Source organism: Papio anubis, chromosome 8 (genome assembly GCF_008728515.1).
Source record: "Papio anubis isolate 15944 chromosome 8, Panubis1.0, whole genome shotgun sequence".
NCBI classification, from domain to species: Eukaryota; Metazoa; Chordata; class Mammalia; order Primates; family Cercopithecidae; genus Papio; species Papio anubis.
The window spans coordinates 9,051,752-9,057,864 of record NC_044983.1 but is presented as its reverse complement, the minus strand read 5'-3'; the positions used below and the strand labels follow the sequence as shown (position 1 = coordinate 9,057,864).

General features: G+C 44.4%; 1 non-coding gene across 1 annotated transcript; it reads right to left on the bottom strand.

The window, feature by feature from the left end:
- Positions 1-5,540: 5,540 nt before the first annotated feature.
- On the bottom strand, positions 5,541-5,644 carry LOC116268762. Its single transcript, XR_004175928.1, has one exon. It is a non-coding gene; the product is annotated as a small nucleolar RNA U13 (small nucleolar RNA).
- Positions 5,645-6,113: the final 469 nt, after the last annotated feature.

The window sequence follows — 6,113 nt, the reverse complement described above, 5'->3', positions numbered from 1 at the left end:
TGCCTTTGAACTTGGCTTTTGTCCATTCCATATTCAGAAAAAAAGTTTACTTCCTCCATTAACTTAATAAGCCAGAGACACTCACACTGACACCATCGGCTTATCAGGCAGTCACAGTGTTGCTGGAAACAGCCAGTGACACATCCCCTCCTTGCCATTCCCCATCGGCAGGAAGAGAGCTCAGGACCTTGCAGAAAGCCTGTGGGTCTGTATGAGTAATTGTCATGTGCTTCCACCCATCCCCCAGCTCCCTTCATGTCACTTCCACTCATTGCTGTCATATCTTTGGGATGATTTGACTTTCCTTTAGCATTCTTAAGACAGACTGCCTTGTGTTGCCCGGAAAGGAGGGAAAGCCATATCGTTACTCAGTCTGAGGACAATGCAATTCTTGCCTATATGCTCCTATAGGCATTCAATCCCTCAGTAGTCATTCCATTGTGTCCTAGCATGGTTTGTGCAATGATCACTCTATTTCCCCCCTCTTTTTTTTAACAGTACCCCAATCTTGTTCATGTGTCCTTCATTACCCATGTAACCATGTGCCTGTGGAGAGATGACCTCACCCTCAGCTCCAGAGTGGTTTTGACTGGGGAAAGGGTATCTTTCTCCTTGGCTGGTGGTTAGCACTGCAAGGTCTCAGGGAAAGGCTTCCTTGCCTCTAGAAGATGATGAAGGGTCTGGATGAGATGCTAAGAATTATTCCTGCCATTCTATTATTAAAACCAACTCTGAGGATGACAGGGAAGAGAGATGAAAAGAACCCGAGTCCTTGGTGACACTGCCAAGCCACCAAATCAATCAATTCTGAAACCTGAATTTCTACTGGCCTTCCTGTTATGTGAGATAATAAAGTTCTTTATTGATTGAACAAGGGTTTCTGTTACTTGCAGGTAAAAGCATTCTGATAGACTCCGTTGCTCGTCAGGAGATGGGTCTAGGTCATTTGTCAGAGACACAAAGCAAACTTGACCTGCTATTGAACCCCACAAGTAGTACCCTAAAATAATCTATGGAGCTTCTTCAACCAACAGCATTTTGAAAACTCACTCCTGCCACTCTTAGCCACATGTGTCAGATGACATTTGGTGGCAGTAGGTTGAGAACATAGTCTGCCAGTTTATGGATTCTATTTTATTAGGTGTTTGGATTCCTTCTTAATCATTGTTCTATTTCCTCTAGGTGCCAAGCCTCATTTTATAACTTAATTGCTTGATTTGTGTTGTTTGCTTTGGTAGGAAGGATGTCCTGTAGTTACATTGAGCAAAGGTCCTACCAGGGTAGGAGATCTTTGGCAAGTATTAAGTTGGTGCAAATGTAGTTGTGGGTTTTTTGCCATTAAAAGCAATTATTTTTTGCGCCAACCTGATAGAAGGACTCAAAACTCCTTGGAAGCCAGTTTTGGAGCCCAAGATCCTGTGTATAAAGGGTTCCTTGGGGCAACATTTATTAGTCTTCCTGCAAGGAGCATTTTGAGATGATATCATGTTTACCCTTCTATGCAAGGGTCTTTAACTGATGACCTCTCAGCTGGAACAATAATTTCCTCCTCTTGACTATTGCCTGCTTCACAGGGGTGATAGACAATGGAGAAAACCATGTTTAGAGACTGCTTGATTCTTCACACCTGTAGATAGATGATTGATACACAACTAGACAGAAACTAGAAACGAAATGACAGATGGGGAAATTGAGGAACAAAAGAGGCTATAAGGAGATTAATTCCGTATTTCAAACAGATCCAATAACAAAATACAGCCCAGAAATAATATGGAGCACTTCCCAAGAGCAAGTTTTTGTGGGATAGATACTTTCCCTGTCTTCAGGGTAGGGGGAAGTCCATGATATAAACAAGAACAAAGTTACTTTTAACAATGAAACTACCATGCCCGGCCTGCTCAGGGATTTTAGCTCAGGCCTGTTGGGCACTGAAGGATTTAAGTGTGAAAACTTACAGCTTCTGAATTATTAGAATGTTACTTAGCTCTCCAAGCCCTACGAGTTTGAGAGTGATTCTGACAAAACAGGTAGGTAGAGAGGTTAGTCTAAACATATGAATAAAATACTGGATGAATTCTTAATTAAATAGTGTCTAGGCTGGGCGCAGTGGCTTACACCTGTAATCCCAACACTTTGGGAGGCCAAGGTGGATGGATCACCTGAGGCCAGGAGTTTGAAACCAGCCTGGCCAACATGGTGAAACCCCATCTCTACTTAAAATACAAAAATTAGCTGGGTGTGGTGGTGCGTGCCTGTAATCCCAGCTACTCAGGAGGCTGAGGCAGGAGAATCACTTGAACCCGGGAGGCAGAGGTTGCAGTGAGCCGAGATCATGCCCCTCACTCCAGCCTGGACAACAGAGCAAGACTCTGTCTCAAAAAATAATAATAATAAAAATAAATAAATAAATAAATAAATAGTGTCTAATGTGCTCAATTTTTGAGTGTACTACTGATTGTGCTAGAATGTTCTAGAATTGCACCCCCAGGCCATTTCTTTCTTTTTAATTTATATGCTGCCAAAGGCTGGGACTACTGGAAATTTCAAATGAATTTTCCTCTGCAGTTTGGGCTAACAGCTGGGAGTGCTAATTCACAGATGCCTAAACAAACAACGTTTGACATCCTTGGCCTCACCTACAAAATGGGAAGCTGGTTACTAAAAAGCGTACTCCATAAGCAAGAGCTCTGTCTCTTCTCTTTTTGTTTTTGAGTGGTCTGGCCAAGTTGGAAATTGGTATGTGTCTCTGTTTCAGAACTCCCAACAGATCCCTCTGTATTGAGAACTGGTCAATGTGATGTAAACCATAGTTTCTAAGTATAAAAATGTGGTAAATTTGAGACATGGAATGCAAAGCTGAATGTTAAAAACATTTGGAATACAAGTACTAGAATATCAACACATAAAGCAAAGAGCTGGAGTCCTCCAGTACCTTATTTTAAGTAATCTAGGACAGAGAACCAGAGAGTGTTAGATTTAAAATGGACCTGTCCAGACTGTTCTCAGCCCTGAGTTTGAGGAAATATTAAGAAACTTGCTAAAAATCACACAGCTATTCAATGCAAGGAGAGCTGAGCTTTAAACCTGTCTGTCTGAATCCAAAGGGCCTTTTCTTTTCACTGTACCATTGCACCAAGAGCAAGCAGGGTGATACAGTGCCTTAGTCCATTTGGGCTGCTGTAACAAATGGAGATGTAACAGATTGGGAAACCAAGGAACAGACCATAACCAGCGTAGCTGATAAACAGCAGAAATTTATTTCTCACAGTTCTGGAGGCTGTGAAGTCCAAGCTCAAGATAGATTTGGTGTCTGGTGAGGGCCCACTTTCTGGCTCATGGTTGGCACTTTCTTCTTGCTGTATCCTTACTGGCAAAAGGGGTGAATGAGCTATCTGTGGTTTCCTTTATAAGAACACTAATCCCATTCTGAAGACTCCACCCTCATGACCTAACCACCTCCCAAAGACCCCACCTACTAATACCATCACCTTGGGGGTTACGATTTCAACAGGAGTTTTGGAGGGACACAGACCATAGCATGGAGAAAACCAAACGAGAGAATGATGAACAAAGCATATGCTGAGCATCTTATAGGGGGCATAGAAAATGTTCCTCGCTGGAGTAGGAAAGAGGGACGTGATACCTAGAGGCTGTTTGGAACAGGAACTCCTTCTCTTCCATTTGCTTCATCCCTCTGGGCTCCTGTTTGCCCTTCTGGAAGATGCCAGGTGGGTGTTGAGTAGGAGGATAAACTTGGAACAGGGATGTCCTTCTCAGCTCTAATAGTCTATAGACATGGGGACTTCTTTCTTTCTCTCTCTCTCTTTCTCGACAAGGTCTTACTCTGTTGCCCAGCCGGGAATGCAGTGTAATGATCCCAGTACTGCAACCTCCGCCTCCTGGGTTCAAGTGATTCTCTCACCTCAATCTCCCAAGTAGCTGGGACTACAGGTGCCCGCCACTACACTTGGCTAATTTTTTGTATTTTTAGTAGAGATGGGTTTCATCATGTTGGCCAGGCTAGTTTCAAACTCCTAACCTCAAGTGATCTGCCCACCTCTGCCTCCCAAAGTGCTGGGATTACAGGCATGAGCTACTACACCTGACCCTGTTTCTTGATCTTTTAAACTTGATGGTGCAAACCATGGCCCTCACGTAAATTCCAGCTTCCTTGGAACAGTGCCAGTGGCGTGATAGCCTTAGCTTTCATGCCAGGCAGGAGAAGAGAGGAGAGGGAGCAGGTTCTGCCACAGGGGTGGAGGCATGAGCCTCACTCCTCATCTGACCCTACAGAGAACTGTCCCCATCCCCTCTCTGCTCTCCCACTATGATCCTGGGGAGGAGAATGAGATCATGTCTGAAAAGTGAACAGAACTTCTTAGAGCAAGAAGCTGAATAACTTCAAGGCCTGCAAGTGCCATCATCTGTCTCTAATTTCTAATCCTCATTCAAAGACCAGATTGAGTTGCTCTTTTAAAAGAACTGGTCAGGGTCAGCTCTTCTTTTTTTTTTTCCTTTTTTGAGACAGAGTTTTCTTCTGTTACCCAGACTGGAGTTCAGTGGCGCGATCTCAGCTCTCGGCTCACTGCAACCTCTGCCTCCCAGGTTCAAGCTATTCTCCTGCCTCAGTCTCCTGAATAGCTGGGATTACAGGCGCCTGCCACCATGCCCGGCTAATTTTTGTATTTTTAGTACAGATGAGGTTTCACCATGTTGTCCAGTCTGGTCTTGAACTCCTGACGTCAGGTGATCTGCCTGCCTTGGCCTCCCAAAGCGCTGGGATTACAGGCATGAGCCATCATGCTCAGCCCTGAACTGGTCAGCTCTTGAATCAAAGAGCTGAACCCTCTTATTTTCCTCTTCTGAGTTTTCAAATGGTGACAAGAGCCCCTAATGCCATGGCAACGGGAGCTGTGGAAAACCTATCCCAGAAATGCGGGACGGAAGGGACTCCTTTGGAGTTGGCAGCCTCTGAGAGACAAGAGGGTCACCTCCCTGAAGGTCTTTTTCTCCATTTTGATGTTGCCCACTGCAGCTAAGATTTTAAGGAGCAAAAAACATGGGCTCTGGTGTCACGCAGTGCTCAGTGTAAATGCCAGCTTTGATCCTTCCTGGCTTTGTGGTCTCTGAGCCAATATGGCAGGATTGCTGTGTAGATTATGTCAGAGGATGGATACTTGGAAGTGCTTGGCACATATTAGATGCTCAACAAATAGAAATAATTGTGGCCTGTTTTGGGGTTGTTTGTTTGTTTGTTTTATGAGACAGGGTCTAGCTTTGTTGCCCAGGCTGCAGTTCAGTGGCACAAACATAACTCACTATACCCTCGACCTCCTGGGCTCAAGTGATCCTCCCACTACAGGTGTGTGCACCGCACCTGGCTAATTTAATTTTTTTTTTTTTTTTAGAGACAGGGTCTCACTATATTGCCCAGGCTGGTGTCAAACTCCTGGGCTCAAGTGATCCTCTTGCCACACCCTCCCAAAATGCTGGGATTACAGGCATGAGCTGCTGTCCCTGGCCTTTTTTCTTTTTCTTCCCATCAGATGGGTAATGTGCAGACGTCATATCATAGTTTGAGCGAGGCACATCTCACACAATAGCCTGAAAACCCAATCATCATGCTTATGAACCACAAAAGGATCTGGCCTGTTTTAAGGACTGTTTTTTTTTTTATCTCTTGCTCTAAGTTCACTCTGGCAGCCTCTGATGATGAGGTTCAAGATAGGAGTGAGAATAAGCATCCATATGTCAGGCTTACTTCGAGCTGGAAAGATTCAGGGAAAACCTGCTGGAAAATTTTCTTGTTTATGTGGTTCTTCTCTTCTCAAGATATGTTGATAACGGAGGGAAGAGAAAATCTGCAGATGGAGAACTGGGAATCAGAATACCTGGACTCCTACAACCCTGACTCCCAGAGAGATCCTGGACCAGTCATTTCCTCTCTGGCTTTGGACTCTGCTCTGTCCTGTGGGTTTAAAAAGTTGAAAGCTCTTTAGAAAAAGCATGTATTAGAGTTTGGACGAGATGATCCTCCTCTGCAAAATATCTGTCTACTTAGCTCTCTGATGACTGCAATTCTAGGCCAGCACCTCCTTCCCTGGAGTCTGGAG